Source organism: Lithobates pipiens, unplaced genomic scaffold (genome assembly GCF_037356315.1).
Source record: "Lithobates pipiens isolate NorthernLeopardFrog02 unplaced genomic scaffold, aLitPip1_a1.2 Scaffold_18, whole genome shotgun sequence".
NCBI classification, from domain to species: Eukaryota; Metazoa; Chordata; class Amphibia; order Anura; family Ranidae; genus Lithobates; species Lithobates pipiens.
In genome coordinates this window covers 24,176,129-24,196,565 of record NW_027507758.1, presented here as the reverse complement: position 1 = coordinate 24,196,565, position 20,437 = coordinate 24,176,129, and the positions used below count along the sequence as shown (strand labels likewise).

Below are 20,437 nucleotides of genomic sequence, written 5' to 3'. Positions count from 1 at the left end.
TTGTAATAAAAACTATTGGAACAAAAAAATAAATAAAAAAAAGTGTTAAAGAAAAAAGAAAGTACAAGAAAAAAAAAAATCAGGGTTTGTATGGAGTATTTTATTTACTTTAGCTTGATAAAGTATCGCTGTAAGATAGTTACAAAAAAAATATTGGTAACTACGCTTGTCATTATACCATACAGAACTGTTGTTTTTTTTTTGTTTAGTTTTTTATATTTAATAAACTTTTTTTTTTTTTTTTTTTTTAGTTTTTGCTTGGTACTAGATATTCACACTACAGTGCCCATCCTAATAGCATTAATATTCTTACTTTTTTTTTTTTTTAACTTTCCAGTGTTTGTAGCTGCTGACTTAAAAAAAATAAAAAAATACGCGGCCCTTTAAGTAAAATGTAAAGAACAGATTGTGGACTATTTGGTGCACAGGGTGGTTGGGTACAGTTCTTGTTCACCATTTTATTATTTTTTTTTTTTTGTAACCGGGGGGGGGGCTTGGGGAGGCGTCTGTTCTGAAAAACCTGTTAATCCAGATGTATCTGATGTTTAACTTCCAACACAAAAGAGTAGGAGAAGGACTTCCAGTGTCACAGTCCTGGCTGTCCAACCCTTTGAACACACGGGAGGGAGACTTCTATACACAAAAGGTATGGAAACTGTATAGTAATTGTAATCATAGAATGCCAGATAATGACCAGGAGGAGCTCTGACATTACTGCATCGGAGTTTTAATAACTTAAGATGACTGATATAGTACATAGCTCCCAACTGTCCCTGATTTGGAGCAATGTCCCTCTGTCCTGCTGTCCCTCTTTCTCCCTTATTTTGGTCTGATTTATAAAGTTGTAGATAAAATACACTTTTTATCTTTTAAAAAATGTTCCCCAGTGCTAAACCTTCCATCCTAATTCTAAATTGCTGCATTTGTACATTTCAAAAGGCAATATAAAGGGATAGTAGAGGTAAAAAAAAAAGCACTTCACAATTGGGTTTAACAATTTTTTATTTTTTTTTAGGTTAATTCTCCTTTAAAACGGTAGTAAACCTGCTGAGGTTTTTTTTTCCTGATCTGCAAGGGAAAAGGCATAATGAGCTAGTATGTACAATCGGATTTTCCGACAACTTAGTCCGACCGTGTGTATGCAACATCAATTCCGGACCTCTTCTGTAATTACTCCGACGGATTTGGTTGTCGGAATCTCCGACCGTGTGTACAAGGGCTTAGACTTGCAGGTATTTTTCCCATGGACATACCTACCACTACTATTGATAGCATGCTGGGCAAACTACTCACGGGCTATAAAATGGGCCCCGGCTCGGCCCATTTTATATATAGATATATATCTATAATATCTATAGATATATATGTGTGTGTGTATATATATATATATATATATATATATATATAATAAAAGGGTTATATAAATAATATAAATATATATTTTTTTCATTATTATTTATATATATATATATATATATATATATATATATATATATATATATATAATATACATATATATTAATAAAATAAAAAGTGTATGTGTATATATATATATATATATATATATATATATATATATAATTTCAACAACAAGTATTTTCCTCTTTTTATTTTTTCATTATTATTTATATATATATATATAATATACATATATATTAATAAAATAAAAAGTGTATATAAATATATATATATATATATATATAAATATAAATGTATATATATATATATATATATATATATATATATATATATATATATATATGTATATATATATATATATATATATATAATTTCAACAACAAGTATTTTCCTCTTTTTATTTTTTTACATTTTTTTTGCCAAGGCACCCAACGTTTTTTGAGGGATACCAAAAGCTCTTCTTTTTTTTTTTTTTTTTTTTTAGTTGGATCCTTTCCTACCTTATTTCTATACTTGTTCTAGGTTAGTGACTCAGTATTGAAATTAAACCATCAGTATGATGACACTCAGGGAACTAACATGCTAACAGACATCAGTGATGGCAGACCCCGTACTTTAGTCGCTTTTAAGGCCCCTTTCACACCACTGCGACTTCAAAGTCGCACGATTTTACCGTGATTTAGGTTGCATTTGTGTAGATCTTATCCGGACAATCTTGAGTCTGGCAATTTTGGTAAAAAAAAAAATAGATAAATAGTTGCCTAATTTTTTATTTATTTTTTATCCTTGTCCTGAACCCTGAAATGTAGCAATTTTCTGATGCAATTGTAGTGCGTTCTTTTCCAGCCCCATCTATTCAATGATCGCAGTCTTCAGAACGGTTCCTATTGTACATGTGTCAACCAAATTTCAGTGTTGTGGAAGTTCCCTGATGGCTATATAAGGCCGGGTTATCCTGAATACATTGCGCTTGACAAACGCACGTTAATAAATGACCTCGGGCTGGGATTTCCAGTGATGGATGGGTGACTGCCAACTGCATATGTACTTCATTTTTCTCTAAGCTTTTTCCTCTCTTTCATAATTGGCAATTTGATGGTATCGATTTATACCGTCTCGTTATTTTTTGTTTTGTTTGTTATGCGTGTTGCCATACGCAACCCCGAGCCGCATGCAGCGATTAGAATGGAATACGAGCTGAAGGTATGCAGATCCACAGAAAATTCCTTTTTTAGAATGTTTGGTACTTTAGTCTACATAAGGGAAACACAATACCCTTGGCATGGCCTGGCAGCTGCTGGCAGCTATTGGATTTGTACGTGTCGCAGACATTCGATGTCGCTGGTTGTCCATGCCAGTTCCAGGGGCGCAGTACAGTAATGTGGAACTTCTAATGGGATAGGTGACCTGGGCTGAAACAAATGTCTCAACAAACAAAGGTAACCTTAACCACTTCAGCTCCAGAGGTCCCCCCCCCCTTCATGACCAGGCCATTCTCTGCATTTGTTTTGTTTTTTTGTTTGTTTTAATTAGTAATTATTATTAATAATTAGTAATCAGTCATTCAATGCTCTACCCAAACAAAATGTATACAATATCAATATTATAAAAAAATATGGGGAGATGGATGGAGTCGGGATGGGATTGGGGGATGGATGGAGCTGGGATGGGATCGGGGTGGTGGATGGACCTGGGATGGGATTGGGGTGGTGGATGGACCTGGGATGGGATTGGGGTGGTGCAAGGAGCAGGGATTGGATTGGGGAGATGGATGGAGTCGGGATGGGATTGGGGGGATGGATGGAGCTGGGATTCTAGCACAAGTCCATTCTAAACAAAAACAAACCGCCCACTAGCACATATCTTTTAACCCCCCCCCCTTACCAATCTTCATGTCCCCCAAAACTCCTGTTATTACAGACCTCAGCCCTGGCCTCCAGGCAGATGCTGTAGTGCGGTGTCCCTCCTCCTCAGCTCTTCCTCCTGGCCTCATATCAGAGCCGAGGAGGAGGCGGCTATAATCCGTTGTGCAATGAGTGCAGCCGGTGGGGAGAGGAATGCGATTGCGGCGTGTGGTGGGTGGTGGAGGGGGGTTTGGTACGATGGCGGTCAAACCTCAGGCACCCTGCTTGTCTGTCTCTGCTTCCCTCCCTCCCTCCTTCCCGCACATTGCGCGGAGCTACAGAGATACCGGAAAGGGAAAGGAGGAAGAGGAGGGAGCCGTGGCGCCCCTCTCAATTCAGTGCCAGCGCCAGTCTGGGCCTGGTGTCACCCTCTGGTGGGTTTCCCCCAGGTGTGGGCTGCACCCCCCTTGTACCCCCATAGCGATGCCACTGATATAGATTTGGATAAAAATTGTAGTGCAGCATAACATGTTTGGTAGTAAAACAATACATTTTATATAGAGATGTACACGTCAGACCAAAAAAAGATAAAACCCGAGGCTGCATGAGCGACAGTTGGGGCGGCCCCTCCAAATGAGCAACAGTTGGGACTGTCCCTCCAAATGAGCGACAGTTTGGAGGGGACGGTCCCTCCAAATGAGCGGCAGTTGGGGTGGTCCCTCCAAATGAGCGACAGTTGGGGCGGTCCCTCCAAATGAACGACAGTTGGGGCGGTCCCTCCAAATGAGCGACAGTTGGGGCGGTCCTTCCAAATGAGCGACAGGTGGGGGCGGTCCCTCCAAATGAGCGACAGTTGGGACGGTCCCCCCAAATGAGCGACAGTTGGGGCGGTCCCTCCAAATGAGCGACAGTTGGGACGGTTCCTCCAAATGAGCGACAGTTGGGGCGGTCCCTCCAAATGAGCGACAGTTGGGACTGTCCCTCCAAATGAGCGACAGTTGGGGGCGGTCCCTCCAAATGAGCGACAGTTGGGACGGTCCCTCCAAATGAGCGACAGTTGGGACGGTCCCTCCAAATGAGCGACAGTTGGGACAGTCTCTGCAAATGAGCGACAGTTGGGACGGTTCCTCCAAATGAGCGACAGTTGGGAGCTGTGCACTAGACTCAAAGCTGGAGACAAAATAGCAGGAGATTTGGCACTGACCTATATTGACACCAAAGTTTGTGTGTACTTGTTTAATTGTTTTTGGCAATTTCGATTGTAGGATCCACCAAGGCAGGAACTGGTGGAACTGGTTCTGTGTGAGCTTTTCAGAATATGTTAATTCTATATAAATGAATAACATCATTTGTTGTAGTTGGGTTTGGCTGTGTGTATAACATTGGGCTGAACCACTTACAGTCAGCTTTAGTAAATACGGTGAAATCAGTGAAATCTGTCCAAAATTATATTTCATGCCAGAATTCACTCAAATTGGCATTGCCTAAAATGTAAAGGTGTATGTATCCTTATGCATGCTTTCCAACATCATTCATGTAGAACTATAGGCAACACCTTTTTTTTTTTTCATTTTGGATATAGCGGGGGGGGGGGGGGGGGGTTATAACCCCTCTCAGATTTTTTTCCACCATCCGTGTCCCATTGCGGAGATTTCCCTTCACTTCCTGTCTCACAACCAAAACAGGAAGTGAGAGGAAATCCCTGCAAATTTAGGGAATCCCTTGTGGACTCCCCCAGAGGGACTCCCCTCTATTACTTTTTTGGGGACAACCCAAGATTTGTGATTTTCTTTTACTTTCAGTTTTAATGATAATTGTAAACAGGACAAATAGAGAGCTTGTGCTGGGACAAGGTCATCAGGACGAATGTGGCAAATTTCGCCCCTCCCCGAGATATCTGAGCATTTTGGTGTTAGTAAAACCCCCCCCCCCAAAAAAAACGAGCATGCTCACCCCCTAAGCATAAATCCCCCCCTCCCAGTACCAATCTGCCCCCCCTTTAAACCCTCTCTCTTCCTATATGCCCCAGCACCCCCTTCCCCAAAAAAATGTCCCCCTCTTAGCACAAATCCTCTCCTCATATCTCTGTCACAAATTTCCGCTCCAAGCACAAATACCCCTATGTTGAGGGCATGTAGCCTGATGCGATTCGGGGGGTGGGGGCTCTCCCGCCCCCCCCCTTTTCCTGTGGCCTTCCAGGTTGCGTGCTCAGGTAAGGGTCTGGTATGGTTTTTTGGGGGGACCCCCAAGTCATTTTCTTTTTAATTTTGGCGTGGGGTTCCTCTTAAAATCCATACCAGACCTGAAGGGCCTGGTATGGATTTTTGGGGGGACCCCATGCCGTTTTTTTCAATAACTTTTATCTGTATTGCCGAGACACGACAACTCATTATAGCCGCGAGTACTTTTAAATTACTTTTTTTTTCCTTTAGAAATGTCATTTTGTGCAGGGACAGTTCTAAGCACGGGAAACATGGCATACTATAGACACCCCCCAGGTATGAAATTTAAAGGAATATTACACTTTTATTTTTTCACTTTAATCATTATTAAAATCACTGCTCCTAAAAAAACAGCAGTTTTTAAAACTTTTTTTGCATTGATACATGTCCCCTGGGGCAGGACCCGGGTCCCCAAACACTTTTTATGACAATACCATGCATATAAGCCTTTAAAATTAGCACTTTTGATTTCTCCCATAGAATTTTAAAGGGTGTGCCGCGGCTTTCGAATTTGCCGCGAACTCCCCAAATTGTTTGCTATTCGGCGAATGGGCGAACACACAATGTTCGACTTGAACATCGGGCTCATCCCTAGTGTAAACGAAAGGAATAGTGCCCCATCATTGGTATCAGTGAGAGGAATAGTGCCCCATCATTGGTATCAGTGGGAGGAATAGTGCCCCATCATCGGTGTCAATGGAGTGAAGATTTCCCCATTGTTCATTTGTATCAGTGGGAGGAATAGTGTCCCATTGTTGGTGTCAGTGGGAGGAATAGTATCCCATTGTTGGTGTTAGTAGGAGGAATAGTGTCCCATTGTTGGTGTCAGTGGGAGGAATAGTGTCCCATTGTTGGTGTCAGTGGGAGGAATAGTGTCCCATTGTTGGTGTCAGTGGGAGGAATAGTGTCCCATTGTTGGTGTCAGTGGGAGGAATAGTGTCCCATTGTTGGTGTCAGTGGGAGGAATAGTGTCCCATTGTTGGTGTCAGTGGGAGGAATAGTGTCCCATTGTTGGTGTCAGTGGGAGGAATAGTATTCCATTGTTGGTGCCAGTGGGAGGAATAGTGTCCTATTGTTGGTGTCAGTGGGAGGAATAGTATCCCATTGTTGGTGTCAGTGGGAGGAATAGTGTCCCATTGTTGGTGTCAGTGGGAGGAATAGTATCCCATTGTTGGTGTCAGTGGGAGGAATAGTGTCCCATTGTTGGTGTCAGTGGGAGGAATAGTGTCCTATTGTTGGTGTCAGTGGGAGGAATAGTGTCCTATTGTTGGTGTCAGTGGGAGGAATAGTATCCCATTGTTGGTGCCAGTGGGAGGAATAGTGTCCCATTGTTGGTGTCAGTGGGAGGAATAGTGTCCCATTGTTGGTGTCAGTGGGAGGAATAGTGTCCCATTGTTGGTGTCAGTGGGAGGAATAGTGCCCCATTGTTGGTGTCAGTGGGAGGAATAGTGTCCCATTGTTGGTGTCAGTGGGAGGAATAGTGTCCCATTGTTGGTGTCAGTGGGAGGAATAGTGTCCCATTGTTGGTGTCAGTGGGAGGAATAGTATCCCATTGTTCGTGTCAGTGGGAGGAATAGTGTCCCATTGTTGGTGTCAGTGGGAGGAATAGTGTCCCATTGTTGGTGTCAGTGGGAGGAATAGTATCCCATTATTGGTGCCAGTGGGAGGAATAGTGTCCCATTGTTGGTGTCAGTGGGAGGAATAGTGTCCCATTGTTGGTGTCAGTGGGAGGAATAGTGTCCCATTGTTGGTGTCAGTGGGAGGAATAGTGTCCCATTGTTGGTGTCAGTGGGAGGAATAGTGTCCCATTGTTGGTGTCAGTGGGAGGAATTATGCCTTGCTTTTGGTGTAAGTTGAAGGAACAGTGCCTTGTATCAGTAGAAGGAGTAGTGCCCCAAGGACCACATGAAGACAAGCAAAAGATGGACCCCAGTTTGGAGACCAATGGGAGACAGTTAAGGTCCATGACACGGTGTTCATGTCAGCTGAGATCACAAGACAAGATATCATGGCGGGTAGAGCATTTCACGTATATACATTTCTATTGGTGTGGTCAGTGACCTTCCCTTGGAGTTCAGCTCTAATCTCTAGCAGTTTTCTTACCAATTGGTCCTCTTAGTAGGAACTCTCCTTAGAAGGAACCATCACGGAAAGTCCAATCCATTTTAAGTTTTATTTCCTCTTTGATTGTTTTAGTGCCTGTGACTGTGATTTCTTCCAAGCCGTCGTCTGTTGATAATAAGTGGGTGGCAGTGTTTTCAGTCTGCGATTTTGCTTTCCGTTCAAATGAAGGAACTCCAAATAGTCATTATGTTGTCAGATTGGTGTATGAGTAACTCAAGGCGAGATGTATAATATGTTATAACCTTAAACCGCGCGCCTTGTATGTATGAGCGCCAATTTCTCTCCTAGTTATAATGATACAGGAAGGAGGCTCTGCATGTTCCTGAGATCACATTTACCTTTCTTCTCTATTGGTATTTATGTACTATTGATCTTCCTAATAAGGGAAACCGCAATGTGTGGTAATCTTGAGCAACCAATCAGCAACAGCCATTCCCTTTCTTGACGGGTGTAAACTGGAGAATCATGAAACTCAATTGGTTGCCAAGCACTTCACAAATCATAACTACTCTTTGCGCTCCTTTATTATTGTTATTATTATCATTAATCTTCTTATTATGTGACAATGTAGTATCCGGGTGAGCTTTGCAAGCATGTCTTCACCAAACATAATCCATAGTTATCAATACAGAACACAACGGGACACCAAAAGGCTTCCCTAATGGCACAGGCTGCTGGGGGTAGATACAAAAGTGTTTATATATATATATATATATATATCTCGGGGCGGACTGACCATTCGGGCACTCAGGCACTGCCTGAGGGCCCCATGCCACTAAGGGGCCCCATCAGGGTTGCCAGCCTCAATAAAACCAGGGACAGTATGTAAAAATCTGTGTTTTTTTAAAAATCGCAAGATTATAGCTGCCCCGCCTCTCCAGTACCTTTTCAGTGTGTGTATACTGTGTGTGTATATTGTGTGTCTGTGTGTGTATACTGTATGTGTGTGTATACTGTGTGGCCCCATAATCTATTGCATGGGGTCCCCATAATCTCCTATTGCCCGGGGCCCCATAATCTCCTATTGCCCGGGGCCACATAATCTCCTATTGCCCGGGGCCCCATAATCTTCTATTGCCTGGGGCCCCATAATCTTCTATTGCCCGGGTGCCCCATAATCTCCTATTGCCCGGGTGCCTCATAATCTTCTATTTCCCGGGTGCCCCATAATCTCCTATTGCCCGGGGCCCCATAATCTTCTATTGCCCGGGTGCCCCATAATCTCCTATTGCCCGGGGGACCCATGAGTTGTCAGTCCGCCTCTGAGATATATATATATATATATATATATATATATATATATATATATACACTCTCCGGCCACTTTATTAAGTACACCTGTTCAATTGCCTGCTAACACAAATTTCTAATCAGCCAATCACATGGCACCAACTCAATAAATTTAGGCATCTAGACGTGGTGAAATTCAAACCGAGCATTAGAATGGGGGAAGAGAGGAGATTTCAGTGACTTTGGACAAGACATGGATGTTGGTGACAGACGGGCTGGTCTGAGTATTTAAAAAAACTGCTGATCTACTGGGATTTTCACACACAACCATCTCTCGGGTTTACAGAGAATGGTCCGAAATAAGAGAAAATATCCAGTGAGCGGAGGTTGTGTGGAGGAAAATGCCTTGTTGAGGTCAGAGGAGAATGGGCAGACTGGTTCCAGATGATAGAAAGGCATCAGTAACTCAAATAACCACTCCTTACACCCAAGGTATGCAGAATACTTTTTGGCGCACCACTAGTTATAGACGTTGTTACCAGTGGCGGAATTATAGGGGGTCGCCAAGATCGCCATGGCGACCGGGCCCCTTCCTGCAGGGGGCCCGAGGGCCCCCTGTACTCTTCGATAGGAGGGAAGGCTGAGAGGAGCTCCCCGATCATCAGCCGAACTGAAATCGGCACTGTGCCGGAGCTCCTCACATTAGGCTTAGTAAAAGCAGTGTGTGCTCTTTGTCTCCCCCTAGAGTGCAGTACCCGGCAGGAAGAGCCAAGGTAAATGTCTGCCGTTTTTTTAAATAAGACTATCTACTGTGTTTGTGTTTGTATGTGTGTGTGTGTGTGTGTGAGCATGCTTGTGTGTGTGTGTGTGTGTGTGTGTGTGTGAACATGCTTGTATGTGTGTGTGAACATGCTTGTATGTGTGTGTGAACATGATTGTATGTGCATGTGTGTGAACATGCTTGTATGTGCATGTGTGTGAGCATGCTTGTATGTGTGTGTGAGCATGCTTGTATGTGCGTGTGTGTGAGCATGCTTGTGTGTGTGTGTGTGTGTGTGTGTGTGTGTGTGTGTGTGTGTGTGTGTGTGTGAGCATGCTTGTGTGTGTGAGCATACTTGTATGTGCGTGTGAGCATGCTTGTGTGTGTGTGTGTGAGCATGCTTGTGTGTGCGTGTGTGTGTGAGCATGCTTGTATGTGCGTGTGTGTGTGTATGAGCATGCTTGTATGCAAGTGTGTGTGTGAGCATGCTTGTATGTGTGTGTGTGTGTGTGTGAGCATGTATGTGTGTGTGTGAGCATGTGTGTGTGTGTGTGTGTGTGTGTGTGTGTGTGTGAGCATGCATGTATGTGTGTGCGTGTGTGTGAGCATGCATGTATGTGTGTGAGCATGCATGTATGTGTGTGTGAGCATGCTTGTATGTGTGTGTGTGCGAGCATGTTTGTATGTGTGTGTGTGAGCATGCATGTATGTGTGTGAGCATGCATGTATGTGTGTGTGAGCATGCTTGTATGCGTGTGTGTGAGCATGCTTGTATGTATGTGTGTGTGTGTGTGAGCATGCATGTATGTGTGTGTGTGAGCATTAATGTATGTGTGTGTGTGTGTGTGTGTGAGCATGCTTGTATGTGTGTGAGCATTAATGTATGTGTGTGTGTGTGAGCATGCTTGTGTGTGTGTGTGTGAACATGTTTGTATGTGTGTGAGTGTGTGTGTGAGCATGCTTGTATGTGTGTGTGTGAGCATGCTTGTATGTGAGTGTGTGTGTGTGAGAGCATACATGTATGTATGTATGTGTGTGTGTGTTCATATATGTATGTGTATGTATGCATGTGTGTGTGCATGTGTTTATCAGTGGCGGTGCATCCAAAAGGGTGCACAGGTTCCACCCCCTCTATGACCAATGGATAGATTCATGCATAGCATAGCATGAATCTATCCATGGCCACCGCTGCCACCCCCATATTTAGGTGTCTGGTCCCTTTTGGGGTGCCGGGTGCCTGAATTACAGCGGCGGGGGGTGTTTTTGCAGCACCTGATTAGAGCCATGGGCTATAATAGGCTTCAAAATAGGTGAACTGCGAGCGCCATGCTTGACGCTCACAGTCTACCCAGGTGTGTTAGAAAAGTGAATTCATATTCACTTTCCTAACACTGAACTGCCTCTCCACCAATCAGGTGTGCGGGTCTTTTACCCATCACCCGCTTGGCTGAAATGATAGACACAGCTATTGGACGCCCATCAGGAGGAGAGGACGGGAGATGAGGATGGCAGTAGCTGCATGGAGGACCCCGCTTATGGCCGTTACCCGCTGCCCCACCAAGACAGGATAAGTGGCGGGCAGACAGTGAGCGGGCGGTGGGGATTCACAGTGGCAGCATTTGATGGGCACACCAACAGCATTTGATGTGCACAGTAGCAGCATTTGATGGGCACAGTGGCAGCATTTGATGGGCACAGCGGTGGCATTTGATGGGCACAGCGGCAGAGTTTGATGGGCACAGAAGTGACATTTGATGGTACAGTGGTGGCATTAGATGGTACAGTGGTGGCGTTTGATGGGCACAGCGGCTGTAATTGATGTTTTTAAATTGGTTCCTTTATATGCAGCCACCCACTTGGGACTGGGCCCTGGTGTTCCACCATCGGGCTCGGAGAAAAGAGCCCTGTCCGGGGGGGGGGGGGGGGGGGGGGCCTCCAAGGTTTCCTGCATCGGGGCCCTGAAGGTTCTAGTTACGCCACTGGTTGTTACCCAGAATGCCAACAGCAGAAATTATTCTGGGTACCGCGATCCTTGAACTTCGGGAACTTTCTTGTATTGTGTTGATTGTGGGAGAACTTGAAAGTTATTTTCTGCCTCTTTTCAGACACATTCACATTTTCAGCATAATTTGATACAATAAAACGACTCTACATGTCGCCAAATAAAGTTCCCCACAATTAACGATTGTTTTATAATTCCTAATTGAGTTAAATAGTAGACGTGGTGTCATCGTAAAAACAGCCGTGCAGTAAAAGTGTATGTGGCTGACTGGCGGAACCTTTGGTAGAAGGACCAGGTGAAATGTACAAATAAATTGTATATTACCGCTGTATGCTAGAAGGGGTGATTGAAAAGCTCATATATATATATATATATATATATATATATATATATATATATATATATATATATATATATATATAATATACATATATATATATAAAGTTCATATATATTATTACCAAAAGTATTAGGATGCGGCCTTTACACGCACACATGAATGTTAATGGCATCCCAGTCTTAGTCTGTAGGGTTCAGTATTGTAGTTGGCCCACCCTTTGCAGCTATAAGAGCTTTAGCTCTTCTGGGAAGGCCGTCCACAAGGTTTAGGAGATGTGTCTATGGAAATGTTTGACCATTCTTCCAGAGGAGCATTTGTGAGGTCAGCCACTGATGTCGGACGAGAAGACCTGGCTCACAGTCTCCGCTCTAATTCATCCTAAAGGTGTTCTATCGGGTTGGGGTCAGGATTCTGGCACGCAGTCATGTCAGAACAGGAAGGGGCCATCCCCAAACTGTTCCCACAAAGTTGGGAGCATGAAATTGTCCAAAATGTCTTGGTATGCTAACTCCTTAAGAGTTCCCTTCACTGGAAATAAAGGGCCGAGCCCAACCCCTGAAAAACGACCCCACACCATGATCCCCTCCCTTCCCCCCACACCATAATCCCCCCTCCCCCCCACACCATAATCCCCCCTCCACCAAATGATGTGGATGAGTGCACAAAACAAGGACACCTTTGGGATGAATTAGAGTGGAGACTGCGATCCAGGCCTCCTCGTCCAACATCAGTGCCTGACCTCATGAATGCTCTTCTGGAAGAATGGTCAAACATTCCCATAGACACACTCCTAAACCTTGTGGGCAGCCTTCCCAGAAGAGTTGAAGCTGTTATACCTACAAAGGGTAGGCCAACTCAATATTGAACTCTACGGACTAATGCCGCATACACACAACCGGACTTTTCGACGGACTAGGTCCGGCAGTCTTCCCGACTGACTTTCGGCAGAGTTCCGACGAACTTTCCCCGTGAACGGACTTGGCCGCACACAAGCGCAACTCAATATTGAACCCTACGGACTAAGACTGGGATGCCATTAATGTTTATGTGCGTGTAAAGGCAGGCTTCCCAATACTTTTGACGATATCATGTGAACTTCACAGAGTCAGGCTGTGAAGTTCACACTTTGCTAAGCCCTCTTGAAGGTGGGGGGGCTGGAGGTATAACAGGCACCTGAAACGCGTTGGGTATTGGATAGCCACTGGCAATAATTATTGTGTGTTCTCCTGGCTTGGACAGCTTCCAACCAACCCCCTCCTGCCGGGAGAACACAATAGCTCCACGGGAGGAATCAAACAATTTTCTGGTGATTACAGAACAGTTCTGGTTTGCACCATGTAAATAATTAGAACTACTAGTAAATGGATTCCTAGTATGAGCCATGCTTGGGTGACCATTGATGGTCCATTGAAGTCCTGTTCAATTATGATGTTAATTGTTACAAGGGTGCCACATACGACTTCATTCTACAGGAAAGCTCTGTATTTCTCGGGTTTATGTTCCACGTCCTCCTTTGTTTTTAGCATTTGTGAATGTGACGTCCTCCAATCTGCACCTGGCCCCGTGTTTATGAGCTACGTCTCCATCATCTGTTCCTCTAATCTGCCTTTATTGGTATCTTTAGGTATTCACCAAAAACCCCTTGAGGTCTGTGATGCACACATTGTGTTGGCTTATTGTCAAGTGTGAATAATTTATTTGTCACATTAAATTGCGCCAATTGAGAAATCCGCACTCGTGCATGCGTGATCTCAACAATTTCTCTCATAGTGGTTAACATTTTCAACCATTTCTATAGACTCCTGTCCTTAAATACATGTTTTTTGGATGCATATTTGAAGAAATTGATTACATGATCTTTGTCCATCTATGCATTTTCTCTATGACTAGCATAGGTTTGATAACCCATTGGTTGATGTGATGTTACTCAAAGGGTTGTTCACCCAAAAGTCATGAGCTATAGGTTGAGCCTGGTGGGTTGAGTCAGCCCTTGGCTTCTTATATGTCTTGAATAGTTTGGCAGTGGCCCAGCATGCTTTACTGCATTGCCCCCTCCCCCGGGCCTCTTCTCCTACCAATGAAAGCTGGCCACCTACCTCTGCATTGCTTCAAAACACGCTTTTGCTAGAGCCTGGCTGAAGCCCTCGGTTGGTAATGTCGGAGGTGAAGAGCATTTTGACCACCCTCATGTTACATGAAAAGATGACCAGTGTACTTCATGACTCCCAAGCTAAGTTCCTCAAAGTTTGGAATCCATGGCGGTTTTATGCTCTCCCTGCTCTACCCCCAGCCAGCTTGGATATTCCGGACCGTTCCAATATACCACCCAACCTGCAGGCCCCAAGCTCTTTTCTTGTCTAAAGCCTCATACACACGATCAGACTTCCATCAGACTTTTCAGTGGATTTTGGTCCGAAGGGTGTTGGCCGTGAACTTGTATTGCATACACACGGCAGAACATTTTCAACCAACTTTCACCAAATCACGTAGTTTTTCAACTCTTTACCGCCACCCTTTGGGCAACTTCTGCTATTGTTGTCTGATCTTTAGCATTGGTTCTGAGCATGCGTGTTTGTTCTTTGGACTTTTGCCCTATGGACTTGTGTACACACGATCGGATTATCCTCCATCGGACATTTGTTGCTGGAAAGTTTGAGAGCATGCACAGCAAACATTTGTCCGTTAAAAAACAGAAAACAATTGTCCGATGGAGAACACACACTGTCAGATTGTCCAATAAAACAGGTCCGTCGGACCGTTGTTGTCAAAAAGTCCAATCGTGTGTATGGGCCTTAAGTCTACACCTCCTCCTTTTTTTTTTCTTATCTTGTCTGTTTCTCCTCCGCCCTTCTGGCCTAATTCTACATTTCCATTTTCTCTTTCCTCCCTCTCACCTTCGATCTCCCCACTTAACCCTTCCCCACCCTATCCCCCCTTTTTTTGTTTTTATTTTTTTATTTTAATTTTGTTTGTCCATTTTTAATTGTCTGTCATGCCCCGTACACACAATCGGATTTTCCGACAACAAATGTTGGATGTGAGCTTGTTGGCGGAAAGTCCGACCGTGTGTACGCTCCATCGAACATTTGTTGTTGGACTTTCCGCCAACAAATGTTGGCTAGCAGGTTCTCAAATTTTCCGCCAACAAATGTTTGTTGTCGGAAAGTCCGATTGTGTGTACACAAGTCCGTCGCACAAAAGTCCACACATGCTTGGAATGAAGTACAAGCCGGAAGAGTTCGGTCTTGTAAAACTAGTGTTCGTAATGGAGATATCGCGTACGTCTTGTATGTAACCACGTTCGTTATTGTTGGCCAACATTTGTGTGACCGTGTGTATACAAGACAAGTTGAAGCCAACGTCCTTCGAACAAAATTCACGGTTTTGTTGTCGGAAGGTCCGACCGTGTGTACGGGGCATTAGTCTTACCATGTCTTGGACCTTCCGAATCCAGTTACTCATTCCCACTTCCGGCTCTGTCGCCGGATGCTTTTACTGTTTGCCTTTACATTTTGAAAAATATTTTGTTTGTATTAACATGAAAAAGTGACGTTTTGTTCCCCTGTCGGGATCACTTTGCCTTCCTTTTCTTCAAGCCTGTATTCTGGCATTGTTTTTCTCAATAAAAAATTATTGTACCAAAATAGTTTGGCAGTGAGTTCTCCATACTGAATTTCTTAATTTCAACCTAATGCCCCATACACACGATCGGAAATTCCCCCAGTCCGATGTGAGCTTTTGGTCGGAAATTCCAACCGTGTATATTCTCCATCGGACTTTTGCTTGTGGAATTCCCGCCAGCAAAAGATTGAGAGCAGGTTCTCTCAGGGGCGTCGGGGGGGGGGGGCTGAAGTCCCGAATGTGACCCCCTAAAGCCCCGAGTGTCAGCTCTGCAGGGTCTCCATTGCTAGCCCCGAGCGTCGTGGCGAGCGCCGGCACCAATCTGATCCCGAGCACCGCCGAGTGTGGCCGAGTGCCATAGCAGGTCCCGCCTTCTGGAGCCTGCACGTCTATGATGGACATCCCACTGGACCGTGGGACGTGTGACGTCCATCATAGGCGCTGTTGGATCCAGAAGGCGGGAATTACAAAGCGGCTGCCACACCACATCCCCGCTTGGCGCTTGGGCGAGCCGCTCTCCTCTCCTCCTCGGCTCCTGCTCTGAGGACTGGCTGCCGTGACACCACAGACCATGGCTGAGGTAGGTCGGACAGTGTATGTGGGTCAGTGTAGGTAAATGTCAGTGTAGGTAAATGTCAGTGTAGGTAGGTAAGTGTATGTTAATGTCAGTGTAGATAGGTCAGTGTATGTAAATGTCAGTGTATGTTAAAGTGGAAGTAAACCCATCGATTTAAACAGTTTAAAAAAAAAGGCATGCCGGGAATGCTAACTGCACATTGGCTGTGCTCTCAGCCAAACTATCAAACCATCCAATGGCTGGTGTCATAACGAATCACATGTGCAGCACCATAGCAGTTGAAGATTAAACAGAGGCAAAGATGGAAGCTTCCTTGGCTGAAAACGATAGGGGAGTTTACTTCCACTTTAATGTCAGTGTTTGTAGGTCAGTGTATGTTAATGTCAGTGTAGGTAGGTCAGTGTATGTAAATGTCAGTGTATGTGTAGGTCAGTCAGTGTAGGTAGGTCAGGCAAGTCAATGTAGGTAGGTCACTACCATTAGTGTATGTAGGTCAGTGTATGTAAATGTCCAGTGTATGTAGGTCAGGCAGGTGAGTATAGGTAGGTCACTATCGTCAGTGTAGGTAGGTCAGGTAGGTCAGTGTATGTAGGCCACTACCGTCAGTGTCACGGCCCAGCCAAAAAAACCTGCATCGCGTACAACACCCCCCCCCCCCCCCCCCAGCCTTGGACTTCGCGCTGAAGCCCCTGGTCCTTTTGCCACCTAGCAACGCCCCTGGGTTCTCTATTTTTCAGTCGGAAAAAGTTTTGATCGGAAATTCCAAACGTCTGTACAAATTCCAACACGCAAAATTCCTACGCATGCTTGGAAACAAGTAGCCGCATGCTCGGAAGCATTGAACTTAATTTTCTCGGCTCGTCGTAGTGTTGTACGTCACCACGTTCTTGGAGGTCGATAGACAACTTTTGTGTGACCGTGTGTATGCAAGCCAAGCTTGAGCGGAATTCCGTCAGAAAAACCAGCCAAGTTTTTTCCGACGGAAAATCCGCTTGTGTGTACGAGTTGTGGGAGTTCTACCTATGAGTGTTACAGAATCTCCAGCATCTCCTTTTGCGTTTGTCGTGATATAAAAAGGCCAACGGGAAAAGTGGGAGCCCCTCATAATGGGCACAGCAGGCATGCAGAGCCAGGGATAGTTACCAACTAAAAGATGCTAAATGAAAAAACAAAAAACAAAGCAACAGAAAAGGTTCACCTTTGTAGTAAATGTTAAGGAGTTAAACCACCTTTGTTATACTCCTCTTTGGAACTCTATTACTGAGGCCTTTTGTGTTTAATGTGGAAATAAAGGCAAAACCTAACTAATTCTAAACCTACCCCCACCCACATTCTAAGCCTAATCTATCTAACCCTGTAAAGAAAAGATCAATATACTTATCTATTTTTAAGCCGCTCTGGTCCGGTCTCCAGCTGCGCCCTTTGTGTGCAGGAGAAAGCCAACAACGGCTTGGGAGATGCCTGGAAAGTGATGTCACCCATAAACTTACTGTGGGGCTTCCGTTGTCAGCTGCTCCTACACAATGAAGCTGCCGCTGACAGCTCAGCCCGGGACCGAACCCGGAGCGGCTGCAAAATAGGCAAGTATAGCAATCTTTTCTTTACAGGGCTAGCTAGACTAGGCTTAGAATGTGGGTGGGAGTAGGTTTAGAGTTGGTTGTTTGGTGTTTGCCTTTACTTCCACTTTACACTCAAAAGGTCTCAGCAATAGAGTTCCAAAGGAGTGTACAGTGGGGAAAATAAGAGATGCAGATTTTGTAAGTTTGCCCACTTACAAAGAAATGAAGGGTCTATAATTTATATTATGGGTGTATATTAATTATAGAGACAGTTATGTTGGGGAGGATACTATAAGTAGATTAGCACTGAGCTGAACGAATCAACAAACAGAGCTGAAAGTCTCTACCTATGAGGAGAGGGGGTGTGTGCCTTTCCTCCAATCAGCTGTCTTGGCTGTATGCCCAGGCCTCACTGTAGTGTTAACCAGGAAGAGAAAATCTCCTAATACGATGTGCACTTTCTTTACAGTATATAAAGATCAAGACAGCAAATATACATGTTAAACTTATGTAGGGAGATTTGTATCATCCCTGAGTATCATCTGAGGCTGTTCACTTCACTGGGTATATGTGAGGGTTTACATTCACTTTAAAGCGGACCTCCACCCTGAAGTGGAAGTTCCGCTCATCCGATCCCTCCCCCCCTCAGGTGCCACTAATCGGCACCTTTCAGGGGGGAGGGGGGTGCAGATACCACTGCAGATGCCCCGCCCCCCGTTGTGTTCTGGGAAACACACAGTTCCCAGGACACAGCGGGGACCAGTAGAGACACGCAGCGCGACTCGCGCATGCGCAGTAGGGAACCGGGCAGTGAAGCCACAACACTTCACTTCCCGATTCCCTGACAGAGGATGGCGGCGGGGGCAGCAGAGAGACGAGCGATCGCTCGTCATCTGCCGCCGACATCGCTGGACCCTGGGACAGGTGAGTGTCAATTTATTAAAAGTCAGCAGCTGCAATATTTGTAGCTGCTGGCTTTTAATATTTTTTTTAAAAGGTGCAGTTCCTCTTTAAAGTCTGGAGACTGGCTAGGCCACTCCATGACCCTAATGTGCTTCTTCTTGAGCCACTCCTTTGTTGCCTTGGGTCATTGTCATGCTGGAAGACCCATCCATGACCCATCTTCACTGTTCTGGCTGAGGGAAGAAGGTTCTCATCCAAGATTTTACAATACAAGGCCCCATCCATTGGCCCCTCAATGCAACAAACTTGGTCTGTATCTTTAGTAGAGAAACAGCCCCAAAGCATAATGTTTCCACCTCCAAGCTTGGCTGTAGAGATGGTGTTCTTGGGGTCATAGTCACCATTTTTCATCCTCCAAACCCAGTCCCCTGCCTCAAGAAGGCACATGTACAGTCATGCCAATGAACAGCTAAATGATTTAGAGAAGGATTGGGAGAAGGTTCTGTGGTCAGATGAGACCAAAATGCTGACTATGACCCTAAGAACACCATCTCTACAGTCTATCTTGGATGAGAACCTTCTTCCCCAGCCAGAACATGGACGATGGTCCATGGATGTGTCTTCCAACGTGACAATGACCCAAAACATTCTACCAAGGAAACATAGGAGTGGCTCAAAAAGAAGCATGTTAAAGTGGAAGTAAACCCTTCTATCGGTTTCAGTCAAGGAAGCCGCCATCTTGGCCTCTAATAATTCTTCAACTGCCATAATGCTGCACATGTGATCAGTTATGACACCAGCCATTGGATGGTTTGAAAGTTTGGTTGAGAGCACAACCAATGTGAATGTTAGCATTTCTGGCATGCCGGTAATGTGAAGCCCCATACACACTATCAGTTTTTTTCTGCTGAGTTTTTCCTTCAGATTTACCAAAATCATGTAATATGAGGTCAAACCTTAGGAGTTTCAATTTGTATGAAATCAGGCAGGCCCTCGCACTACATGGTTTTGGTAAACCTGAAGGAAAAACTCAGCAGAAAAACTGATAGTGTGTATGGGGCTTGAGTGTTCTTTGAAACTGGGTTTACTCCCGCTGTAAGGTCATGGAGTGGCCTAGCCAGTCTCCAGACCTTAATCCTATAGAAAATGTATGGAGGGAGCTGAAACTTCGAGTAGCTAAGAGACAGCCGGGAAACCTTAAAGCGGAGGTCCACCCTAAAGTGGACCTTCCGCTCATTGGAATCCTCCCCCCCTCCGGCGCCACAATTGGCACCTTTCAGGGGGGAGGGGGGTGCAGGTACCTGTACAGTACAGGTATCTGCACCCACTTCCGGCATAGCTATCTGCGGAAAGGGGTGTAGATTACGCCCCTTTCCGAAAGTCCCCCGCTGCCTGCTGGGAAACACACGGATCCCAGAGGCAGCGGGACCATCCTTATTACGCAGCGCGACTCGCGCATGCGCAGTAGGGAACCGGGAAATGAAGCCGAAAGGCTCCACTTCCTGATTCCCATACCCAAGATGGCGGCGGCAGCACCCGAGAGACGATCGAGAGATTGGCTTCGGGTGCCGACATCGTGGGCGCGCTGGACAGGTAAGTGTCACTATTTTAAAAGTCAGCAGCTGCAGTATTTGTAGCTGCTGGCTTTTAAAAAAAAAAACGGCGGAACTCCCGGTGGACTCCCGCTTTAAGACCCCTTTCACACCACACCACCCTTTGCGTCGGTGGTAAAATGCCGCTATTTTTAGCGGCGTTTTACCGCCGGATTTGCGGCGCATTTTGTCTGCTAGCGGGGCGCTTTTACCCCGCTAGCGGCCGCGAAAGGGTTAAAACCGC

The 20,437-nt window shown here is 45.1% G+C and overlaps 1 protein-coding gene across 5 annotated transcripts in view; it reads left to right on the top strand.

Annotated features, from left to right (window-relative positions):
• The window catches only part of PLCB4 (phospholipase C beta 4), a 524,177-nt gene that overhangs the window by 84,928 nt on the left and 418,812 nt on the right, over nucleotides 1–20,437 (top strand). Inside the window, exon 1 of one of the 5 annotated variants that reach the window (XM_077485483.1) lies at nucleotides 568–646. The exons of the other annotated variants lie outside the window; for them this stretch is intronic. The gene's annotated coding sequence lies outside the window, so the exon portion shown is untranslated. Of the gene's footprint in view, nucleotides 1–567; nucleotides 647–20,437 lie in introns of those variants that run through there. 5 annotated transcript variants of the gene reach the window in all.